The following is a 27,699-nucleotide window of genomic DNA, read 5'->3' on the forward strand; positions in this document are numbered from 1 at the left end:
AGGTAAAAACCTTCTGGTTTAATAGGAAAAATGAAAGAAAATCTTGAAGTATAGGACCCGGAAGTTATGAGAAAGGCTTTGAGTAATAAAATTCTTTAATTCTCAAGTTTGCAGCAAAGAGCAGAATAAGTATGGTCTTTTCACCTAAGCACAATGGGCTTGAAGTGCCTCTTAGAGGGCAAAATCTGAAGCCATGTAGCAAAACAAGACAGAACACTTCCAAGAGAACAACTAGTTTCAAATCAAGGAACTTTACTCACCAATATGTTTGGAAGCCTTCACAATGTCTTCCCCAGCAAAATTTCAAAATTACCTTAGACTAGCATCTACTGAGTGCATTCCATTCTCTTTTCATGATGGCATTTCTTGTTGTTAGCCATTGCAGCTACATCACATACTGGGTAGGTATGTGTTGGGGATGGTACCAAGGTGATGGATAGAATGTTGTGCTTCTTTAGTCAGAGTTGCTAGACTGAGAGCCACATCTTACAGAGGGGTTGAATATTACTTAAAGATAATAGACACTGAGTTGGAAGCAGTTGCTGGATGAGACCTTGTCTACCTCAGTGGAAAACAGAGAAACTCGATATGTGCTTGCTCAGAAGGTCAGATGTAAAGTTTGAAACTATACTTACCATATTTGCATTTTTATGATTTTTACTATGCAAGTTCATTTTTTTTTAGCCACTTAACTCAGCTCTGGGCAACAAACTATGGGTGAAAGTGGTAGATATCATTTCCATCTCTAGCTCATCTCCCTTTGATGTTCTTTTTCCTTTCTCCAGTGACTTAAAGCCACATATTGAAGGTAGCAATATTCAAAGGTGGAAGAAGCCTGAGTCCCTGTGTTGCTGTATGGAGACGATCCATGTGGACTATAACAGATCATGACATGAGTTAGAAATAAATATTAAGTCAAGTCAGAGTCATTTGGGGTTTTGGGATATTTTCTCCTTACTAATTTGCTACCTCAAAGGATCATTGACAACATTGAATGAATTAACACGTGCAATGTATTTGGACATATGCCTGTTATACAATAAGTATTTCAGTTACTAGATGACATATTAGACTAATTATGTTTCCCAAATTCTGGTTTTAAAGAAAAAAGAATGAATCTATTTTTTAATTTTTTTTTAGTTGTAGATGGACAGAATACCTTTATTTTATTTATCTACTTTATATGTGGTACTGAGGATCGAACCCAGTGCTTTACACTTGCCAGGCAAGTACTCTACCACTGAGCCACAACCCCAGCCCCAAGAATGAATCTATTATAGAATTAGTGTTTATTCATGTCAAAGGTGACAACTGTCACAAATAAGAACTCTAGGATACAAAAATGTTATTTTTGTATGTTTGTGTACATCTATTATTTGTCTACTTGTATCTGTTTATCTATCAACATATAGATATAGATATCCCCTAATTCCTCTAGAGAGGTAGCTGTTTGCTTTATTCCTCGTAGTTTTCTGAAATACAGTCACCGGAAGAGTGGTTTCTCACCACCTGGTGTGAAACATGAACAATCTAGGCCAGAATTATTATGGTTCTTTTTCTTTTTCTTTTCTTTCTTTTTTTTCCCCCTTTTGTCACAGCAACAGAAAGGAAAAGCCAAACCCATTTTTTTTCTTTTGTGGTTTTGATTTGTTTGTCAGTAGCATCTCTGATGAGATACATGGTTTGTTTTCTTATGATTTAATCTCAGTTCCTTTTCCATTTTTATGTTCAGAAGTGGGTAAACACACCAGGAGTGAAGTAAGTAAGAGGAGAGTCATTCTCCCCAATAATATGACCAATTGTGGTATTTCAGTCAGTAGTTACCCAGACTTCACATTGGATTAGGTAATTTCTGTTACAGACAACAGTGTTTGCTCCTAAATCATTTTTACTATGCCATTTTTGTATATTTTTATTGTCAAAAAATTCAGGTAGAAATACCACAATTTGTATACACATACACATTCAGAATTACTAAGAACTTTCCAGAAAGAAATTATCTGATAGTAGAAATATTTTTCAAAAATTAATGTTCATTAATATTTTAAAAATAAAATATCTGTCTTCCCTGAAAGACTATATACTCAAGAGTTTGGCCCATATTTTAGTCGCTAGCACAGAGCAAATACTTATTAAATAATTTTCAAATTAATGAGTGAAAATGGACAAAAACTAGTACTTGCATAGTGTCTTCACTGACCACTGATCTATTGGAAAGTGACTTCTAATTTAGGCTGGCCTCATCTGGGAGGCACAGCCAAAGTCCAGCAATCAGCAGTTGATGCTGAGAGCTGTTTTTCTGGTTCTAGACTAATTGTTTCACTTCAATTGTCTTATATCATCCTCTCAATAATCATACAAAAATATAATACTATAATAACTTCTTTAACAGATGAGTAAACAAAAGCTTACAGAGATTACACAAATTTCCCAAGATTAGACAGCTATTAAGAACCTATAAACTGAGCCATGTCCATTTGGCTTCCCAGGCATTGCCCTGGATGGACAAACAAGAGCATCAGAAATTAGGTCTGTTGTTCCATTAACTCTTTGTTTCTACAAGGTGGGTCAACTTGGACATGTAATTCAGGTTGTTAATAAGCAAAGAATTTTTCTCATTCCTGGGGAGCTCTTTCCTCCTTGACAATGAAAGAGTCACTTGGCTAAATCCTTTTGTGACAGGAGAATCTTTCTCTGATTTAGCTCTTCCATAAGTTTGGATTTCTAGTACACTGGGTAATCTTAAAGTGAGACACTTGGACACTTGAGTCAGAATTACTTGGATTATCTAGGCAAAATGTGTTTTCAGCTCTTGGGAACTTAATTACTGGAGCAATTGCACAGCTTTCCACTTCAGTTTGGCCCTTTAGACACAGTGACCCAGTAATTGAGATGGCTTTGTCAAATTGTGGTTTCTCAGTTTTATAGGTACTGTCTCTAAGCTGAAGCCTGCTGGTGCCTATCCTTCATTTTCTAAGATGATAATGTTGATAAAAGTTATGATTAGTATGTCTAAGCATGGCTTTAAACTTCAGTGAAAAGCTATTGATGTCAATAACTTTTTCCCCCCTCCATAAATACAGGAGGATAAATAATTTAAATAAAATAAAATCCTAAAATGCTTTTATGCAATAGAGCAATCTAATGGAAAAGTATCAAGAAGCATTAAGACACGTATATACAATGTTTAATTGGAAAAGAAATAGTGAACATTTTTTAAAGCACTGAAATATTCAGCCACGTATGCACAAGAATGATTATGCATACAAATACATATCATCATTTAAGGGTTTTCTACAGAGACTTTATGAAGGCCATTATGCAAACTGGTAGGACAAAACACACCAGGAAAAAATAAAAAGATAAACTTATTACTAGAGATGTAGTCTAACAAAATAAATATAACCCAACAAGAAAAATTAGTGTGAGTAAAACTGTGAGTATATCTGACAATTTACTTTTAATCCTGACTTGTGAAATTCTCCTCAAGCTACATCTTTGATATCACATAGATTTTAAGATGTCAGTGAAAGCACTACTTGGTTTGTGTCACACACTGACTAAATTTGAAAGAAATTATGCTCAGTCTAAGAAAGAGACCTTAGCTGTAGTGACTGGAGTAATGAAATTGCCCAAATAAATTCTTGGAAGAGAAATTACCTTGACAACTGCCCATAAGCTCTTATTTGAAATCTTAAAACCCTAGATTGGGTAGCATCTGGAGCAGCTGCCAAAGTGCTGTGATGAACTTTAATACTGTCATATATTCAATATAAATATTTTCTGGAATACTCTAATGCAGATGTCTTTCCAAGGCTACCCTGAGAAATGTTATCACTGAGTGTAATCTAAAACATTTTAAAACCTCTTCTCTATAAATATTACAAATGAAAAAAGGTAGAGGTTATTACCATGGAAATAAGATTAAAAACAATTCATACATAAAAATGTGATTAGAATTATGTTCTGATTATGGTGTGAAATATCACTTAGTCATTTATATTAGCTATGATTGTTCTTGCCTTTAAAATTACTACCAACTTTGTATAAAGTATTGTGTTTAACCCTCCATAAGAGCACAATGTAATAATTTAGAAACAATTTACCATATGTGTCTCTAAAACTTATTTCTCTATTCTCTTTATTTTATATGCTTATGCATAAAAATTTGTGCCATGGACAGAAGTCTTAGGTTGGGTACCTGGTGCCACTGTGTGTCATGGGCAACTATTCTGAATTGTCCCATCCATAAAATGGAAATTATAACTGATTTATAGACTGAAATAGAAAACATATACATTTTCTTTATTTTTTTTGTTATACTAGGAAAATAAAATATTTGTAGGTTAATTTTTTTCTATCCCAGTCTGAGCTTTGATTTCAACAAAAGGAGACTTCTGCTTTAATTTAGGAGAATTATAATGGAAAATCTACAAAATTTCACCAATATTATCATTTGCTATAAGAATTGATGCTACATACCCATTGGAGAAAGGAGATGAAATTCAATTTTATTATAACTACATGATAGATAGATAGGACAGAGGAAATAATAGAGGGAAAATAGTCTACCACGCTCAATTGGAAACTCTAGGTGACAAATTGTCTTCTGGATCTGTCTAGTTTGCCATTCACTTTTTATTTATAAATGATTCATTGCTATTAAGGTCAAAATTATTGTTTAAATATGTCCTTACAACAGGTAGAGTTTGGTTTCTTAGTAGGGAATACAGTAGTTGAAAATTCCCAAAGAATTTAATCAAGCTTGAAGAAGAATGAGCTTATTTGAAATATTAGTCATGTTTCATATTTCTAAAGACAGACTTTACCTTTTATTTTTGGAATAAGCAACCACGTCCTCACTGTACAAAATGATGCTATGTGTTTACTTCTATCTTGTTTGTTCAATAGGAAAGACAGCCCTGTTTCTGCTCATCTTCCTCCCAGTTCTCCAGTTCTCCACAGTTGTGAAATTGACCCATGGCAGTTACTCAATGCCAGGTGGTTTGAATAAAAGTGTATGCATCCACTTCATCTCTAAGTGCATCTTCTCCCTTCCATTTACTTCTTTTAACTTTTCTCTACTATTTTCTCCAGTGATTGTGGCTCTGAATTCTGATGAGGCAATCTATGGTGCATCTGCTGAAATAAAAATCAGCATAGCTCCCTGAAAATGTTTTGAATATCCCATAACCAACTTCATCTCATTTTTAAAGAGACTTATTATTAAAAATGAGTAAGAATCCTGTGGAAACAGAGGACACTAGTAACAGGAAAAAATGGTGCTTTCATTCTTCCTCCAGTTTAATCATTAGGACTTTAAAGGTAAGTTTAAAACCTCATACAAATTACTGAATATACAGCAAGCTAGTGTTGAGAAAATATCTCTTCCATATAAAGAAATGATTTTAAATGTACTGCATAATTTTCTTGGAAGATATCTGCAGGAGTTATTATACTATTGCTATTCTGTAGGCTCACATGATTTAGCAAAATTAGAAAAAATGTCATGTTTTCTGTAGCATAAACTTGTCTGGACATTTAATAAGTTATGTTTCTGAAAAAAACAAAAGTGCAGACTGTGCTTCTTTCATGCGCCTCAAATACTACAAAAAGAATTCTAAAGACCAAGTATATAGCACCCTTAATTTTCTGAGTATTTTGTAAGTGAATCATCATACTCAAGTAATCACTTGAAAAACACATATTAAACAGAATAAATGCATAATTGAACTAAAATATTTTTACTTTAATTCATTTGTGAAATTAGTCTAAAATGTTATCGCTGCCACTATATCACCAGGGAAAACAATAAATCTTAGAATGATGATGCTTTATTTAACTATAAAGCATTTAATACAGCTGTTTATTGTTAAGGCCTTTAATTATAGCTTAGCCTTATCAGATTATTAACCACAAGTAATAATCATTTCAAGAATTTGTGTATATTATGTGACTCTTAGGTAAACATTTTCGGTTGGTTAACAATCACACTTAACCTACCAAATCTATTTCAGAATACAATTATTTAGCAATTTACCAAGAGATTCTCTACATAAATTCAGTCACCTAAACCATCAACTGCTATACATCTTACATGGTCCATTGGAAGATGGTTAAAAAATAAAATGATGTCAAGAAGGGTATGACATAGTGAACTCATGGCTTAAATCATTTTGGCTCTCTTGTATCTGTGTGATGTGAATTGAACTTGGTGAATCTGTCTACTGAAGAATGACTTAGTAAGCCTCAACAAATTTAGTTATAATGTAAATACTATTCTATGAATTAGTAGTTCCATGTCACATATTCTCTAATGTAAAAAAAAAAAATTACCCTGGAAAAAATGAAACAAATTCTGGATTTTGCTAAAATCAAATGCACAGAACAATTAAACTGTTACTGAAATATATAGAATACAAATTGTAGATGCATATGAAACATATAAAACCCTTTGTTACAAACAATATTAATGTCAGACATGGTATCATAATCCACTATAAAATCTTATTGTATGACTCAAAGCTTACCTTTAATATTAGTTGCATAACTATCTTCCTATTCCTAGAAAATATTGTGGTTTAGAAAACAATAAAATAGAAGATATTAAACTATACATATCAATAGAAAAAAACACAGAGCTTGTACATCATACAGCTGCATGACTTAGATAAGGGAATTGTATTCAAAATAGAAACTCACTCACTCTATATGCTTATGAAAACTTCTTGTGCTATAATATTATACCTCACCCCCCAAAAATTAATTTTCAAAGAAATATTACTATATATATATATATATATATATATATACATATATATTCTTTAAAAGACCCTGATTCACCTTTTATTTGTGGAATTTTTAAAGCATTAGACTATTTAATAATATATTCAGGAATTTGATTAACAGATAGATTGTGAAATAGTAAATGCCTCAAATCGACTTCATTTCCTTAATCTTTTTGTTTTTATATTCCAAACTTCTCAGTTGATTATTTTAGGAAGAAACTTCAAAGATTGGGCTGACATCTTTGAAGCATCATATGAGAAACTGACTCTGAATAGTCCTTTTTACAAAGCCTGAATCTAGAGTCTCACAAGTCTCTAAAAGAAAATGACCCTGCCTCTGCTCCTTACACAATAAGGGTCAGGCACAGTTTTGCATTTACAATATAGTTAACTTTGTAATTCTTCTGCATGCAATGGCACATTTAGTTATTATAATAAGTTCAATGATGGTGAGCTTGCAATTTAGAATCTAAGTGAAAAATTTTAACATTTGTCAATTTGAAATGCACATCTCATCAAAGTCTGAACTCATTCCTAAGTTGCTTCTTCTATATGCCAGACCATTTTTCTTATTAAGAATGAGCTTTTAAGTAGATAAAGAGAAAATCATTTAAAATAAACCAGGAAATAGAATTGGCAGTTCCTACATTGAGGAAGTGAAGGAATGAGTTCTTGGTCCAGTATTCATCTCTTGAATAAATTTCATTGCAGACTGTCTTGACATAAGCATCCACATTCCACTGACCTTTATTTTGTAGTCTAGAGAGACTGAGACCACACAGAATTGGTGCTGTTATAGCTAACTGTACTTAAACTTTGTGTCTGATCAACTTAAGTGTATTGGATTTGAAAACAGTTAGTCAATTGTTTCTAGTCCCTAGGTGGTGGTTTATGGTAATGTTTGCATCAATACTAACAAAAGCCATACCACAGTACAAAGTACATCAAGGAAATGAAAGACAAGGCTGCCTGTTGTCAGTTCTGTCTACAATAAAGGCAGGATTCAGAGCCAGGGCAGAGATCGTTAGAGAAACACAAAAATGAATGAACCACAGAAATCGTAGGGCTGATGGTTCACATCAAAGGTTTGGGGACTGGCTAATGGGCAAGGTTGCACACAGGCCACAAGACATATACCCTGGACTCATTTGGCCATACAGAAAGGTCACCATAAAAAGGGGAACAGGCTCATAAGATAGCATAAAGCAGTCTTTTAGAGAAACTCTATAAAGAGAAGAAAGAAAAAAAAAACAGCATTAACATTGCTATGTAAACTAAATGCACTTCAAATGATAATTTTGGTGAGAAAATCTATTTACATTTTAATTTCAAAAATTAAAATTCCTAACATTGAGAAATGCAATATGATGATGCTTTATAGTTGAGTATTTTCTGTCCCCATAAGAAATTCAATGTATAATGTGTCAGTTCAGTGAAATTTAAATATTTGGAGCCCTGTGACATACAAACAAACTGTTAAACATTTTCTTAATTGCTCAGAAACATATGCCTGGGGAACAGCTAGATGTATATGTAGGCAGATGTGTACAAATAATGACAACTGAATTGATTCTGATATTTTTCTTTCTTTGTCTGTATCAGCTTATCATGTATAATTTTAAAAGCACAATTAAAGGAACTAAATGCTACAATAATATGACATAGTCATACAATGGCATCTATTAATGTAAGAATGTAGTTATCCTTTATTTGAAGCCTAACCTCCAGATACCTGCTGTGCTGCTAGATGCTAGAATGTCAAAGAAAAATAAGTGAAAGCATATCTCATCATGGGGTAAATTGCCTGTTGAAAAGAAATGTACTTAGTTTCTCATTTGAATGCTGCTTTCAGTTAAAAAAATGGGAAGGGTTGTTATCAGGTAAGGACTAATCTTTCCTTACCTAAAAGAAAAAGAGGGGGGGCAGAGGGAGAGAGAGAAAGAGAGAGAGAAAGAGAAATGTTCATTTGAACAAAAGCAGCAATCCAGGATAAAGAAAAGAAAGAAGGAGAGAAAGAAAGGCAACATTGTTTTCTCTGTATTTTAGGCCTATTGAAAGCTTTTAGTATCAATTAATACAATGTAGAATCTACTTCAAATTAAAAAGATCTGCAAAATGAGTGGTTTCTTTTGTGAAAATATCTGTTATAAAGTTGTAATTCTTATAATATTGTTTAATCACCTGAGAATCATTTATAATATGTGAGATATTTGTCAAAATATATTATTTTAATCATACATTGGTCGTACTTCAAATGGAAAGGTATCACCTCATATTCCATAGAAATAAAGATTTTTTTATAAAAATATGTATATTTACACAGGTAAACCACATTTGTATTGAAACTACTTTGTACTTTCTAAATAATATTGAACCATTTCACTTTAAGCAAATCTTCTACATTAAAAAAAATTGCCTAGCTTTTATGAAATGGCATATATTTCACAGTACGGGAATAAAGATCATTTCTGTAAATTAAAACACAAAACCTATACTTAATTTATTTAATAAAATATCACATTATTACTAATAGAATGTTAGAAACAAATTATTATAGAAGGAAATTTCTTCCTAAAAATAATGCCAACAGATATTATCAAATTCCCTTGACTTGCTTTATATAATGCAAAGCATTAATTCCCTTGTGAGGTCTGTGACTAATTTACCCAACACATTTTCATTGATTCACAAACAAGGTTATTTTTTCATTATTTGCTAATATGCAATTTGTCTTTAAATAATGTATTTTTAAAAACTCACAAACTTAACATGATGGACACAGGAACGTTTATCTTTTAAAAAAGAAAAAACTCCTCTTTAACAATAGCTTGAACACCATGTTTATAGAGAAACATAACAATTATATTTCCATAGAGCAGTTTTTACACTCTATTTACAATTTCCATGACATAATATTTTCATAATATTCCAGTGCTCCTATTTAAGATAATTTTTGGAATTAAAAAGGAGAACACTTTTTTGAAACAAGTTATTGATATTTGCTTGTAATACTTTTATATAATTTGAAGCTACTGACTGAAATTTCATTAGATGAAAAAAAATTCAAAAAATATATAACAATCAAAATCCAGTCCATTCAAAATACCAGAATGTGTATGCCTAGATATTTAAAAATCCAAGGACTTTTGAACGTTAGTTGTCATTATGGTCCAGTTCACTGTTTATTTCTTTGGTATGCATCTCCTGACCTGTATATAAAATTCATAGTTTCAAAAGTGACATGTGCAAGCCTTGGACAACTGGGGAAAAGGCATATTTCCTGACCTTGTAACCATAGCAACCACTTGCTGATTGGTAGCAGGCAGGCTTTCCATCCTTTACCACTGAAGGCAAGTATGTGAGGTTGCTGGCTTTGTTTGTGACTCCAGCTATATTTACATGCAAACAGACTTGAAATCATGGTTTTCTGTTAAGCATACTATCATAGCACTGAAAAAAAATAATTTCATAGGTTTATAATAATGTTACAATTACAATAAAAGCAGAACACATTCTTTTTCCTCTATAGCTATGTGTAGAAGCTTAACTTAGCATCTTGTTCTCTATTTAGTTTTTCCTCCCTCCCCATCCAGTGCTCTATCTCCAACAGAGGGGTGGGGGGAAATATATCTGTATATATAGCAACATGTAGCTTTTTGAAGATTATCACAAAATCAGTATGATATTTTATTTGATGAGATTTGTGTATGTGGAAAAATAATAAACTCCTTTAAATTATGCTAATGGTGGTCTATTTCCATAATTTGTCTTAAATGGCAATTAGGCAAGCATTTATGTATTAAGTTTGCATCCCTGAGACACTGAGCCATTTAGAATTCCCTTCTGGAATGACTCATTACAAATTTCCTTGGATGTCTTTGCTTTACATGCAAGATATTTACCTTCTGAGAATAAAACCCTTCCAATTCATTGTCTTTTCCCTAACCTATTCTACTTTCTTCTCACAACCAGCTTCTTTCCTTCCTGTGATAAAAATGAAAACGTGGAATTTTGTAAAATTCACTTTGGTGAATAATCTGTTCACAGGATTCAAGGGATGAAGGAGGCATATACTGAATTTGCTCTGACCCTCCAATAATTGGAGCTCACTTCCTTTGTGAAAGTTATTTTCTCTTGATAGAGAACTTATATGAAAGTTCATCTTGGCAATTCCTTGCTTGAGTACAGTATAATGAAAGGATACAAAGTGAGGCTTCAACATTATATTAAAGGGCATTTATTTTATGTGTCATCTGATAAAAATCAAATGCTATAATTTTTTTACATAATTATTTTAAAGAGTTTGTATTTGCTAATGAAGTTTTTAGAAGCTACCAATGAAACAAATTTCATGAGTTATAAAATTAAACATTTTCTGAAATTCCTTATTAATTAATATGGGTACATTGATATTGATATATTATTTTACTAAAATGCTCTACATTTGTCCATGATATAAACATACTTTCACAGATGCATACATTTTAAATCATATAATGTGATAAAAATATAATAAAATATTCCTAATAGAATTCAAAGTACAGGTAGAATATATTTCCAATAAAATAAGCATACATGATTGTTTAAACAAAGTTGTTTAGAAGTATGAAGTTTAAATTATTTTGCCATAATAAATATAAAATAAGCAGAATAAAATGATTTTTTTTAAAAAAGTCAAGCTAGTTGTTTGATCTGATTAATGGTTAATTTCAATTCTAAAAAACTGCTCTGCAACCTACGTAATACATATTATAATAAGATTTAGGAATTCACTATACATGTTCACAGTCTCTTTGGGACCTACTTAACAATTTCTCTATATAAAACTGTCACCCTTACTTCTTCCTGTTTTTTTTTTTTTTTCCTTATAGAAAGGTCATTTTCTGATTTATTTGTATTTAAAATATATTTTTCAAAGTAATAATGACAGAATCATTATTTTTGTTGTTGTTTAATAAAAGATAGTTCAAATTAATTTTAATAATTGTATAACAAAAACCTATAGTTATTTCATAACCTTTAGAAGATATGAATATTTTAAAATTTTTAATTCTTTGCTTTGTATTATCGTTTCTTCATAAAAATCAAGCTGGTTGCCTTAATACAAACATTAAAAACATTGAGTTTTGTATTAGCACTTAGCTATGAATGGGGAAGGATTTTTCATTTTTGTATATAATGGTAGTATTCAGACATAATTTGATTTTAGTATAACCCTGTAAAGTTCGTTTCCTGCCCTGATGTACTATATAAAACATTTCTTAACTCATTAATGTCAAGTATAAATTAGTTTTATATTGGAATTTTAACAGTCCAGCCTCTACGGGCAACATAAAAACCAGACCATTGTCAGAAATGGTGTTAGGCTGCATGCAAATTTAAACCAGGTATCATTTATCATGAAAGAAAACACAAGATGAATTAAACTTCTGGGTGTTCCAGTACCACAAATTATTTTGGTTTATCTATACTTTAAAAATATCAACAATTTTTTTCTACTGAACACATGCAGAGCAATTTCTGTAATAATATTTTAATGTGCTCTCTAGATTTACCAAATCAGAATATGACTAATAGTCAATGTTCAAATGTCTAGGATGCATTTTTTCATATATATGCTCTGAATATCTGAAAAGGCACGTTGTATTGTATTAATATCATAATTCAAAGGGAAATTTATTAACCCTCCAGTATTCCCATCATTGCTAAAAGTTGCAAATTCTAGGTGGCAGAACCTAGACAGTAATATCAAATTTTAATAACAATTCCTCTTCTTCAGTCAGGGCTGTACTGGAGAAAAGCATAAATTGCTGTGACTGACCATTGGTTGTTAGAGAAGCAATCTGACTTCTCCACACCCTTATTTTAGTGTATCTGCTCTGTCCCTCAGCTATATTAATGATAGCATGAAAGGTCACATGATAAATGAGTGACAAAAATATCAAAACATATTAGCCTGTAGCTTTGTTATCAGTGTATGACAGAGATGACAGAAAATTGTATTTTTCCCCTGAATAATTTTGCGTTACATTTTGCTGGCTAGGCAGAGTGAATTAGGAAGAAATCCCTGCCTCTGACTGTTTGTCTCCCTTTCTGACATACTTGAAGTAATAATATACATTAATAATAGGAACTGTTCGCAGAAAAGGGATAAGAATCCAAGATCAGTCTTCAGTCAGTCTTCACTCGACAACCTGCTATCCTTTGTATTTCTAACAGAAATGAATTTTTTAAAAAAATATGCATAAAATCAAGTGTTATTAATGTTAGGGATAATAAGCTAAGGTAGAATATAGTTCAAGCTTGTGAATCATAGAACAATGATCAAAAAGATTTTTTTGAATGACTTACAAAGCAACTTAAAGGCTTTCACAACCTTGCATATCAAACTATATTATTTTGTATTCAGTGAGAAATATTTCTACTGACTAAATAAAGGCCATTTTATAATCCCTAGTCTATCTTTTTAGGGTGTGGACCAAATAATTACAAATTAGAAGTAGAATTTATAACTACTGATTTCCAGACTGTCAGGAATTGTATACCTTGTGGGAGGTGAGGTTTGTAATTTTTGAGAAGAGAAAATAGGAATTGGTGATGGTGATGTGTTTCAGAGGTAGAATGTGGTCTCCAGGGAAGGTTAAGTCCTGCCATGTCTAAATAGTTTTCCCTGGGTGAATAATAATATTGCCCACTCAGATCTATGCCTACCCTAACCATCTTAAAAGTTATCAGTGCTGAATAGTCATAAAATTCTGGGATATGAATAAAATGAGAAATTTATCTTCAAAAGCTGTTCAATGAGCAACACTATGGAATGCTATATGAACATGTCTGAGCTTCAATTTTTAAGAATACTTATATTTTAGATATAAAATATTTTTATATCATCATTTATAAGTAAAATTAAAGCAAATTAACTTTAATTTTAGTAAATGTGAAACAGGGTTTTGTGCCATGTATGGGTGATACAAGAATAAATGAAACCAAATCCTTGCCTTCAAGGAGTTTAAAATCCAGTGAAGGAGAAAAAACTAAATGGCTGTTCCAATGTAGTGAAGAGTATCTTGTAAGAGATTATGCGTACTTGCTATGGAAATAGACAGGAAGCTTACCTACCTGGTCCTGTCTTATAGAGTAAGGGGAAGCAAAATTAAAGATACATCAGATGGGGCTTTTGATGCAAAGCCAAAGCCCAGAGATTCCCCTATTATTTCAGAGAAAATGAATTTTCTATTAAATATACTTCATTTAAAATATAATAGTGTCATATTAAACATACTTGAAATGAATTATCTTTGAAAATATACTAAAAATTTCTTTGAAATAATTTTTACACTTTAAAAACAAAAATAACAACAAATACCTTATAAAAAAATCTGAAATAAAACCCAAAGAATGACTCAAGTTCTTGAGTTGATGTTTTCCTCTAGCACCATTAGTGTTCCAAATAAGGGCACTTGTTAGAACTGGGGAAACATGAATAAAATCCTCAACCTGGATGAAACAGAATCTAAGAGGATTGATAATTATGCAAATAGAACTTTAAAACTCCCTTTGTCCATTGTATTGTGTTCCCCACCTCCTCCAATGGACTGTTATTAACATACAAGGGACCAATAACAGACAGGACAGATTAGAGGTGATATCTGACTGCCTATCAAAGGAGGAGATAAAAGATATTCAGAAACATAAATATGGGATGAGAACATGAGCAGAAAATTGTCCTACAAAACAATGTAGGTATAGACATACCTATTATGATTGGGAAATGATATTAATTCTACCTGCCGGTAAGTACACCAGTGAGAATTACAACAGATGAGAAAGGGATATCATTTGTTATGGTTTATGCTACATGTCAAGAAGCCATTAACAATGGTTTAAAAGACTAAAAATAAGTTTTTTATTTTTTTATTTTTATTTGCTCAAAATGCAATCCAGAAGGAAATTGAAGATTTGTGGATGTTGTCAAGAATTCAAAAGCTTCAATATGGAAGAGTGTTTACTTTTTCCTCAAACATAAAAAAGTGTTGATTTTCACCTTTGGGCTTATCACCTTGTGGTCAAATAGCAATTGCTGTGGTTCCAGGCAGTGTGTTCTTATAATGGCCAAAACAGAAAAGTAAGTAAGAAAGAAAAGAGGATAGTTACATACCTCTAACTCATTACCATGGAGGAAATTCTTGTCCAGAAGATAAAAAAAAAAAAAAAAAAACTAAATCATGCCTGTAATCCGAGTGGCTCCAGAGGCTGAGGCAGGAGGATCATGAGTTCAAAGCCAGCCTCAGCAAAAGTGAGGTACTAAGCAACTCAGTGAGACCCTGTCTCTAAATAAAATACAAAATAGGGCTGGGGATGTGGCTCAGTGGTCGAGTGCCCCTGAGATCAATTCCCAGTACCTCCACCAGAAAAACAAACAAACAAACAAAACCTAAATCATATGATTACCTTTATATCTAAGAAGAAGAAAATGAATATGTAAAGTTTTTTTTTTTTTTTTTTGCATAGGAAAAAAGAACAAGATATAAAGAAGTTAGACATGACTGATGGGAACTCAGACATCAGTCTGTCTAGATGTTTCTGCTAACAAAGACTAATATTCTGTGGTAAGAGTGGAATTTGCTAAGGCTTAAGATCCAATAGAAATAACACAATCTTTTAAACAGAGATATTTGACTTAAAATTTCCTGTACTAGTTTTTAGAAGAAAAAATTGTATGTGTAAATTATGTCCTGCTGAACCTAGTACATGAATTAGACAGATGCTTGGCATTCACTCGTCTTCTTTTCCCTCCCTCCATTTCTTCCTTCCTCCCTTTTTCTCTGTATCCCTCAATCCCTTCTTTTATTATTTTTTCCCCCATAGACCATGGGCATCATTAGAGCTTGTTAAATGAGTCAAACTGATTCAATCTGCTGGCTCTGAGGAGAAGACTGTCATGAAAAGAGGAGAGATGCTGTTGTAATCATTTAGGAGATGTTAGGAGATACAGAAATCCTGATCAGAGCCTAGGGATAGTGATGACAGCTGCAAACAAAACTAAGATTTTTACAAAAGAATAAATAAATAAAACAGACTGAGTGACTCCTTCTATAATATGGTGTGAAGCAGAAGGATATAACAAACATGAACACATTTCTAACTAGATATGGGACCATCAACCAAGACAGAATAGATATTTTCATAAGGGACTATGGCAAATTAACTTATGCTAAACTTTAGGTATCATCAGCCTTCCAAAGGAGCTAATTAAAAGTTGGAATTATTCTGGGAACTATTGGACTGAGCTAAAAAGGAACTATAGGATTTGTCAGCTTTTGCACAATCACAACAGCAATATGAATGTGTGAAATGTGCAGAGCAAGGTGTCTTAATTCAGAGATGGTGTACATTTTGGTTTGGGGCTTCATGAATCTCCTGAAGTTGCACTTAATGCTTGGTGTGTTTGTGTGTTTTTCTCAGGGGAGAATAGTTATTACTCAGAAGAGAAGAATAATAACTCACTTAACTCTCAAATGTATCATGAATCAAAGAAGTTTGAGAACCACCAAAGTTGGATAAGAAGACAGAAAGACAGAAAAGGCAACCAGCTATATTCAAGGGACAGACAGAGGAAGATGAGCTTAGGTAGAAGAAATAAGGAAGTAGTTAGGGAATTATATAAAGTAGAATTTCTGAAGCTTCTGCAGAACAGAATTTAACGAAGGTGTGCTACAGGGAAGTAAATGGAGTGGAAAGTTTTTCATTCAACATGGCAATTAAGATATTATTTTTGGCCTCTGACAATTTTAGTAGTGTGGCAAAGGTCAGATTACAGTGGTTTGACATGTGAAAAAGGGAGGCAGAGAAAAGACAGAAAATGAAAACTAGAACTAAATTTATTTAGACTAAAACTATTGCAGTGTCAACCATGTTGTTTAACATAAATTTTCATTACTTATTTAATGTTTCAAAGGAGTACTTTTAAGGTCATTTGTCCTTATGAAAATAATTACATTTAATTTTTTAAAGCTTACTCTTCCTTCATTTAGCAATGCCAAAAAGTCCATTTCCTTATTATGTCTCACTAAGCAACTACATATATTTGTTATTCAGCTTTTTATCCCTGAGTCCACTGCTCATATAAATTAAACTTAATAATTCAAATGAATATCCCCAATCACTGGAAATACATAGTGCAATGCATGTTTACTTTATAGACAATGTCTAAACTGTTTCATGAATAGTTTAGCAATAGTGTAGCATTGGTCACTGAAATATAATTGCATCTTAATTATCTTTTTAGAAAATATGAATTTCTCTGAATAATTATGGAACATTTATGAGCCATCAGAGAGTTATTTTACTTAGCAGATTTTTAAAAATTTTTAATTCATTTAGTGATGTAGACAAGATTTCCTTATAGAACTTTATTATTATTATTTTTATATCAAATTAGATCTTTTTAAACTACTGGTCCAATAATTTTCTCTGCTTTTATCCTTCCCATCCATTATTTATGTAGTATAATTGGGGTACATGATATCTTATAATTTACAATCTAAATTGCTTTAAAGCCATGGCTAAATCATGTATTTAAATTCTGATCCAATAATACCAAATACTAATTCCTTGAGTATTCCATGGGGATAAGAGGTTAAATTTCAATGCATGGGCAATTCATAATGGCTGTGCTTCAGATCTGATCTCTGAGGAATTTCTCAAATCTTGATTGTGGTTCACACATCACTTATGACAGAAATGAATGTGATTACAGACTATCTTGTAAATAATAGCTTTTTAATGCTATTATTTAATATAAACATGCACATAATACATATGCACATACATATGAACATTATATATACATTCATAATACTTAATATGTTTATGCAACTGTATAAATATATGTAAATGCATACCTGTAGAGAGAAAAAATATTATCTAAATGGAAGAAAATTTTTAGGTTGTTAGAGAATCTTGAAGATTTTAAAATTAAACCATTATTTTTCAATAACTACTAATTCAATAGTGCTGATACAGATAAAGCTAATAAGTTATTGGAAGTGTCCTGAAAGCCATTGCACTAGGACATTCACACATTATGTTAATTGGTATTCAAGGTCCCCACCACTCCAGAAACCAACTGAACAATGATTTGGGCAAGATAGGTATTTCTCTCTCTCTCATCTAACAGCCCATGAGTAAATGTCTTGCATTCTTCATATTCAGAATTTGTTCCTTGGATTAACAGTGTAAATAATTTTAGAAACTTGATGGGCTTGCAATATCATAGGTCCCACCAAGCTCTTCTCAAAGAAAATTTGAATTTCCATAGGATACTCAGGTGACTTATATGCATATAAAAGTTGGAGAGACTTGACTTTATTCATATTTGTGGATAGACTATCTCCATAGAGGGGTCCACTGGCCCAAATTTTTTATTTTGTTCTCAGTACAGAGCCTCCATTTTATGGTTCAAGATCTGAATTTCTTGTAGGAATAAAAGGAGACTCTGGTTTCTACCATGATGGGACCTGAAGCTTTACATTGAGCATAGTGACACAGTCACACTTTACCATGAAGGACACTTTGGCTATGTGCTCATGAGTCTTGTAAAATCTAGGAATTTTATTATTGGGGAGAAAGTCTGGAATATTATATTTGTTGAAAAATGAGTAGGTTATGCTAACATATGCTGCCTTATTAGACTACAGAAAAGATATTTTTGTACATTCACAGATGAGATAGAAAATCACTCTTATATCAGTATCATAACCTGATTCATAGAATTCATACTATTCAGTACATTAATTTTATTATTTATATTACTCCAAGGAAGGAAAAGTTTCACAATTAAAATTGGTTGTACTAAAAAACATTTTCAAGCTTATATTATTAGCATAGTTCAATAACGTGCTTTATTAGAATTATGAAAATATCCCCATAGTTACCAGAATTAAAATTTTGCACTGAGGAGTTTAATAATCAAACCATAGTGAACCTATATCAGTACATGAACTGTTTTAAAACAAGAAGTGACACATTTACTATTTATTGTTTTTAAAAGACCATATAAACTGTAAATCATAGTATGTTCATGTGTGAAAATGAGGCTGAAAGGAATAATGAAAATTAATGATATAGACCATAGACTCATATTTTTATCCACATCTGACTGGAAATGATGTTTAATTGGAAACTCCTGTAAAGCAACTTGCACTATTATTATTATTTAAGAGAAATTTTTTTCCTATAAACACATACATACATGCTCCTAGAAAAACAGTTATATAGTTAAAACTTACATTGAAATAAGACATACTTGCCATGATTCTGCTATTTGCCCACTGTCTGAATTTGGACACACTTTTTGTTTTCTTAAAGTTTCTCCATCTACAAATAAGGGTAATTAATGATGGTATTCCCATACCTGTGTGAATTGAATGTCATAATCTGTGACACCTAGTTCATGTATGCTCAGGGGGAAGCTCAAACCTAGTGGCTACTCATTAAATGTTCTTCTTCTGAAATATGAATGAGAAAAAAAAAATAAACACGAACTCTAGAAATTAGCCATGAAAGTAGTATTCTACCATTGCAAACTAGTATCACAACCATTTATTTTGTTCACAATGGCATTATCCTTCAACTTGTTTTTTCATAAAATATTTCTCTAAGAATTCTCAAAACATGAGGCAAATACCTCTATTTTCGTTCTCATATTGAGGATAGTCATCATGTATTCTTTGCTTCCATTCTATCTTTACGTTGATTCTGGTTGCTTTGTAGCATATCTTATCCTGTAATGTTTTTGATACATGGGATTTCATCTTGACATTAGTAAAGTATAATTTTTAATATCTAAATGTAAAGAAGTCTTAGTGTAGCCTCAGACTACTATACTAACAAATACTCTTTCTTTATATTTTCACTTGTAAATCTCATTTCCTTCATTCAGCTTGTCAAAGGATAGCCTTATATTTAACAAACTGCTTAAAAGAATACTCATACTAATAATGTAGTAGTGTTAGTGCCTCATAGTTTATAAAGTGATTTTGCATTTCACAGTTATTCTAAAATCCCAAAGTGTTGTTATTTAATATTAAAGAGAATATACTAAATTGTGCCACTTTTTTTTTAAAAAAAAGTCATAAGTTATAAATTTAGATAACAGATAAAAATGCAAAAATCAGAATTGGAATTAATGAGCTTACTTATAAATATAATATTTATTTTTGAATAAATATTATACTTTGGGTTATTTGTATGTCTGGATGTTTTTTAATAACCCACTATCAATTTTAATGCATTAAATAATTAAGATAATATTAGTAGTTATTTAAACAAAAGTGGTAACTCTAAAATACTGAGTTTTTAGGTCATCATTAATTACTTTTATATACCCTGAATTTGGGCTTTCATAATAAAATGTAAATTGACAGTGATACACTAATTTTTAGTAGAGGTCCTGCTTTATACAATATTTATTTTCTGAGATATCTTAGATATTGTTCTGTGTATTTAAACATCAGTTAAAAATACCCTACAAAATGAAATTTCTGAAATACAGACAGTAATAAAAGTCTTTAATTTTATTAAAATGTTAATAGTTATTCCACTCATATCAGTCCTGATATTCTGAAAGTTATGTGGAGATATGTGGGTACATAAATGTACAGAAACCTCAGAGAAATGGTGAAGCATGTCTCTTCATATCTGGGATGTCAGATTCCAGGATTCCTAGGATGTTTGTGTAGACAATATAAAGATTAATTTAAAATAAGAGGCAATAATGTGTATCACCTAAAACCCTGTGTACTTATCATAAAGCACAACCCTTGATTAAATTATGCTCTAATTAACTTTTAAACACTATTTTATGACCTGAAGTAATGGTAAGATAATGGTATGATGAGGTTAGTAATATAAATGAACATTTATTGCTGTTTCTGCAGCAATGTGCTAAGCATTAAATTAATGCTCACATTAATCCTCATAAGAAGAAGAAAAGAAAAAAAAAAACATCAAGTTTTACTGAATTGCCCATTTTTTTTTTTTTTTTTTACTGTTAGGAGGGGGCTATGAACTGACATTAAACCTAGGTTACCTGATTCTTAGTAATAATGTTATGGCGGGTAGGACTTACCTAGAGCAAATGATAAGAATGCACTTCAAATAGGCTTGCTATAATTTGGACCTGGAATTTCCTTACAGGCCCATATGTTAAAGGTTTGGTCCTCAGCTCCACTGTTCTTGGTGGATGGGATACTAGTGGATGTAAGTTAGGTCATGGGCTTGTGTCCTTCAAGAGATTAGTGAGACCCTGGCCTCTTCCTTTCTCAGTTTCCTAAGTGGCCCACGTTTTAGCCACAGTGTGCTGCCTTGCCACAGGTCCAAACCAGTGGTGCCAAATGATCAGGAACTGAAACTTCCAAAACTATGAGCAAAAACAATTTTTTATCTTATTAACTTTCTTTATTTCAGGTATTTGATACAGCCATGGAACACAGACTAATATAATGCCCAATAAACCAAAAACATGATATCTAAGAACTTACAGAACAAGAAAAGATGGGGGTGGACTCAGAACTCACTAAACATTATTAAAATGTTTTCCCTTCCCCTTTTCTCAATTCTTTTGCTTTGTATGTTTGCTGACCATATTTTTCCACATAGCCACGTATGCCCACAGAAACTTCAATTTATATCTGTTGGCTGAGCAAACATGAACACAAGAATTTCCTTCCTTGTAGTCATACCAGGAAATCTTAAAAGCACTCCCTGAGGAATCACAGGGAAAATTTGAGTTTGCTAGGTTACTCGTGTCGATTCTTGAGTCCAAGGAGAAGGTATTTTATCCACCAGAGTCATGTGGAGTGAGAAGGGGTTAATCACTCTCCTCTAACAATTGTAGGGGTTAACTTTATTAATTCATTTATAGGAGAATTAGGAAAAAAACAAAACAAATCAAAAGACAATTTGGAAAGATATGTATATTTTTTAGACTTGAAAAAATGAGCAATTTGTGATATTTTTGGAAAGATGTAACAAAAATGAAATTTTGTTTCATGTATTTGCATATCTTCTATTTAAAATGATCTTTTAAGATTTTTTAACTTGAAGGAGAAATAATTGAAAGAGAATATAAAAATGAATAACAACTCACAAGAAATTATTTACCAAAAATAATGATACATCTAATTAGTAATTAGTATTGAGTGAAATATTTCATCTTATTTTTCGTCACTGTAGAAACATGTAATTAATGACTAAATCGAATAACAATAACTATGTTTTTAAAATTGAGAGACATTTCATATGAATTTTTGCTTTTTTGTTATAGGCCTTACTTTCCAAATTCTGGAGTATCTAGATGTAGTTAAAATTTAGGTACTTTATGCATTAAATCAATTGAAACCTATTTTCAGCTAACTTTTAATTAAAATTTGCTTATGCTTCTTCTCACTTTTGTTTGTTTTCCCAACAGATTTCCTCTGGTAAGAATTTCCCGCTGGTTTTTATTTATTTTTTTTTTAACTTAAATTTGCTTTACAGTGTTAAGGTACAGTAGAAACTTCTGATTTTTTGAAACATTCCTTGTTCTTTTAATTGATGTCCTTTAGTGATTGCCTCATCTATTTTCATATGAGCTCTCAGAAACATGTGAATTTATAGTGAATTGTTTCTTTGACTATTACTGCTCTTTTTATTGTTTGTTTCATACAATTGCTTTATCCATCTTCTCATATGTGTATTAACTGAAGTATGTACATTTATAATAACATGCACAGAACCTAAATGTGCAGTTTTATGAGTTTTGATGAATGTGCATATATGTGTTGCTGCTGCTCCTGTTGAGGTACAGAAGATTTGTGTCACCAAAGTAAGTTTCCTATGTTTTTTTCCAGTAAGTTTCCCACTACCATCAGAAGCAAAATTACTCTGATATCTATCAACATATTTTGTTTTGCATATTTTTTAAATCCATATAAATTAAATGATAGAGACTTGTAATATTATATGTCTAACTTTCACGTGAGTTTTGGCATTTTGTATACTTCCATCTTCTGAATTTAGCCTAGATTTGTTTTTATATTTAAAAATGTGTCTCTTTTTAGATAGTGTTTAATTCCCATGTACTGTTTATTCTGTCTGAGACTCTCTGGTTTTAATTAGAGCATTTCATTTGTTTATGTTTAATGTAACCAATAATGGAGTTGTGCATGAGCTGGGGATCTTTTTGCTTTCTAATTGTTTTACTTGTTTGTTTTATTATTCCTTCTTTTCCTGACTTTTGCTTTTTTAGTAGCTTAATTCACCCTTTCTTTGGGAATATTAGCTATTTCTTTTTTATTACATTGTTCTCTTAATGATTGAATATATGCTAACAATATATTCCAGTCTACTTAAAATTAATGTCCTGTTTTGCTACATATATCCTGCAAAACTTACAGAAGAATAGGTTTGTTTACTCCAGCTTTTCCAGTTGTTATTATATATTTTAATTCCATAAAGATTAATACCTCCACAGTGTTTGGTAATGAATGTTCTTGCTAGTAATAGTCAATGGAGTTTTAAGAAACATAATTTTAAAAGAAATAATCTTTTGTATTGACTCACATATTTTAATTTTCAGAGCTACGCATTCCTTCATGCAGTTCCCAATTTCCATCTGGTACCATTCTCCTTCGACCTGAAGAACATTTTTTTAAAATATTTCTCACATTGCAAATCTACTTGCAATAAATTCACTCAATATTTTTGTTGGCTATAAATTTAAGGGTTGATTTCTTTTTCTCTTAGTATTTTTAATAATGTTATTCTGTTGTCTCTGGTCTCTGTTATTTCTGAAGAGAAGTCAAGCTTCATTCTAATAATTTTTTTTCCCAGAATATAATGTGCTTTTTCTTTTTGGCTGCTCTTGATATATTTTCTTTATTTTGAGTTGTCAACAGTTTGAATATGATGTGTTTAAATGTATTTTTCTTCATGCTTATTCTGGTAGTATTCCTTGAAACTCTTAGAAATTGGTGTTGATATTGGGAAAAACCTGGCCAATATTCCTTCCTCATCCCTTCTTGTCTCTCCTTCTGGAATTCTAATTATGCTCTCCCACTTGTCCTTGTTCTATTGGTGTTCAGTTTGTTTAATTGTTGTTCAGTGTGTGTCATAGTATATGTTTGTTTTTTTATGAACATGTTTTCAAATTCACCAAATCTTCTCGTTTAAAAATCTCCATGAAACCCCCATAATATTTTTTTTAAATATTGTATTTTCTATTGCCAGTGTTTCCACTTGATTCTTCTTTGTATAGTCTTCATATCTCTTCTGACCCATTATATACATTTTTGAGTGTGTGGTGTGTGTATGTAGAACTGAGAATTAAACCCAATGGTGCTCTACCATTGAGCTTTACTCTCAGTTCTGTTTATTTCTTATTTTAAAACAGGGTCTTACTGAGTTGCTCAGGCTGGCCTCAAACTTGTGATCCTCCTGCCTTAGGCTTCCAATCAGTGAAACTGCATAAATGCACCACTGTCCAGGGTTCATTATGTTTATTTTTAGTGAAAAATAATTAATATATTTATAAATTTTGTTTTTACTTCTTGTCTGCTAATTCCAGTATTTGATATTTTTGAGGTTTGATTCTATTAACTGCTTTATTATCTCTTGATTACTTCTTAAATAAATACTGTTGATGATTAAAATTTGAATAATATTGATTAATTATTATTATTATTATTTATTATTATTATTATTTGTTCTGGGGATTGAACCCAGGTGTGCTTTATCACTGAGCTACATCCATAGTTCTTTTTATTTTCTATTTTTACATTTAAAGGTAAGGAGGATGCCCTTGGATTTAAATTTATTTTGCATCAGCCTCTGCAGATGCTGGGATTATAGGTGTGTGGCGCCATGCCCAGCTTGAATAATTATTATTGAACCAGGCATTGAACTCAGGGGCACTTGACCACTAAGCTACATCCTGAGCCCTATTTTGTATTTGATTCAGAAATAGGGTCTCAATTTGTTGTGTAGTGCCTTGCTTTTGCTGAGGCTGGCTTTGATCCTCCTGCTTCAGCCTCCTGAGTCTCTGGGATTATAGATATGTAATCACACCATCACACCCAGCAATCTTGATTAATTCTTAAATAATAATCTTGAATACATGGGTTATATATTATTGGCTATTCTCGTAACTAGCATTTGTATATTTAAATTTTTTTATTTTAATTTTTTTTCCTATTGTCATTCCCAATCCCTTCCTGTCATTTCCTTTTGTCTAATCCACTGAACATCTATTCTACTCCAACACCCCCTACCCCAATGTTGTGTGTTAACATCTGCATATGTGAAAGAACATTCAACCTTTGGCTTATTACTAGAAATTTTCAACTATGTACCTATATTATGGACAATGATATATGGTAGATAGTATGTGTTTTACTTTTTTCGTGAAGAGTATTGAGATTTTTTTTTCCTAGTAGTCAATTAAATATTGAGCATCTTCTTGACTGTCTGTTAGGGTGATCTATTCTGCCTTTGTTCTTAGTCCAGTGAACTAATACTTAGTCAGGAAAATAATACTTAATCCCCTGACATGTTCTTCTGAGGACTTTATTAAAGCCAAAGATTTTAGTGAATTCATGAACATGGAAGAATTTGTACTTCAAACTATGTTTACAGCATACACATAATTTAATAAAACTTCTGCTGGGCTTCTTTATCGCTTGTTTTGTTGTTGCTGTTATTTTTTTACTATAAAAGAATCATTCAAAGATTAAATGAGTATCTGTATGTAAATTTTGAGGATTCTTTCTTTATGGTTTTTACTTTTCTGAGTTTTTACTTCTCTCAGTTTTTAGCTACTCCAACTTCAAATTCTGGTTTTAGCATAGCGAGACTGCCACTCAGGCTTGAGGTTCATTCACTACCACCCCTGTGAGACATGAGGGTACATTTGGGAAAAAAAGCTAGTTAAATGTGAATTTCCCCTAGTGTTCTTTCCTGTCAATAGTTGCTCATCTACAGTTTCTGCCTCCATTCAAACATTTGCTGGTTAACATTTTCTAGAGATAGTAATTTTTATGATAGGACGATTAGTCCAGTAAGTGCTACTGTCATTACTGCAAGAAAAAAATATAGAGTTCCTTCTGAGTATGTTCTTTCTGAAAAAAAAAAAGTCACCAATATGCTGCCACAAATGTCATTAGAGCTATTTTCTATGTTTAAATAAAAAGTTTAGAAGGAAAAAAAAAAATGGAAGAATAGAGAAACCCATCATGTCATAGCAGCTCCTTGATAGTGAATTGAAATAGCATATCTGCTGTAGCAAACCAAGGTAGCAAACCATGAAAGAACACTGATAGGAAGCCCAGGAGGTCAGCAACCATGTGAAAACTGAAAACATTATTTAGAATAGAAAAAGAATTAATAAAAGCAACAGATGCTAGTAGCATCTGAAAAGTGGTAACTGAGTAGGGGAAGGAAATCCCCTTTCCAATGAGTTGAAAGAAATTCTCACACCTAATTTAAGAAAATCAGATACTGGTAAATTCATAATCTGAGCAGAAGATAAACTAAGAAAGAATGAGCTGCACCAGTGCAGGAGAAAACCTTGGCACTCCCCAGTGGAGATAAGGGGGAAGAGGCGATGGCTTGAAAAGACTCTTTGTTTAAACTTCCCACATGGCAGACTAGGAATTCCTACAGGCTACCTTTGTTTTTCCTATTTTACTATTTTTTTTTATTTTTAAATTTTTCTTTCTGTGATTTTCCTTTCCTTTCCTTTCCCTTCCTCCCTCCCTTCCTTCTTTCCATGCTTTCTTCCTTTATTTCTTTTTCACACTTGCTTTATTTTTGAATACTCAAGACCAACCAGACACTTAAGCTGGATTGATGAATGTCCATACTGTGAATCAGGCTGAGTATAGAAATGAGACTGCAGCTCAAACTAGAGAAAAACTAAGGGTGGCCACTCATTCAGACTGTAATATGGAGAAGAGAAGGATGTTTTCATTTGAACTTGGTGGTTTGAACTCTTGTGATAAAGATTATAGCTGATGGGGAGACTGAGAATAATTAGGGTCCCACAAAAAGCAGTGAGCACTGTACCACCTCCCCCGCACACTGTTTGAGGCTGTTGAAATGAGGGGGCAGTATGCAACCTGGGCCTGTCTCTAAGCAGAGCAGATGAGAGGATTGGCCAGCGTCCCTGCTAGACTTGCTGTCACAACCCTACACCCAATACCAAAGCCATTTCTAGTAACCAACTGAGCTAGATCACCCTAAATGTGCTTTAAGAAGATAATGCTAACAAACAAGGAGAGAATGGATCTTAGCATTAAAACTCCTCTAACAAGTTTGGGTCAGAGCTGAGAACAAATAAAATGACTTTGGTATCACCCAGTCTTCTTCACAGAAAATTGTGAAACCAAAACCCTGGAAAGAAAGGCCTCTATTTCAAAGACCTCAGCAAGAATAAATCAGAATCTCTATATGACTGATAGTACATTAACTGTTTGGTATTAATTGATTCCTAGTGTGTTCCCATATTTTGTGTTAAAGTTCCATCCAATTTTACATATTTCATCAATTAATTGTATTTTCTCTTTATACCTCTTTTCTTCCTTTCCATCTCCGTGGCCTTCCCCACTCCTTTATACTTTTTATATTTCTCATTTAAACATTTGCCTCCTTTCCCTTCCCCACCATTTTCCTTCTTTTTTCTCTCCATTTTCTTTATTTTTCACCCCTTTTTTTTCTTTCTAATTCATCTTATTATAATATCCTTAATACTTTGTTTTCACAGCCTATTCTAAATTATTTTTTACCCTTGTTTCTCTTTGGTCATTAAACTTGTAAAAATCATTGTTAATAAATTTTATAGCATATGTTGGTCAATGACTGATTCTACCACTGT

The sequence above is a fragment of the Marmota monax genome, unplaced genomic scaffold, assembly GCF_021218885.2.
Source record: "Marmota monax isolate L192 unplaced genomic scaffold, Marmota_monax_Labrador192_F-V1.1 WCK01_AAM20220418_F8-fsc00063, whole genome shotgun sequence".
Taxonomy (NCBI): Eukaryota; Metazoa; Chordata; class Mammalia; order Rodentia; family Sciuridae; genus Marmota; species Marmota monax.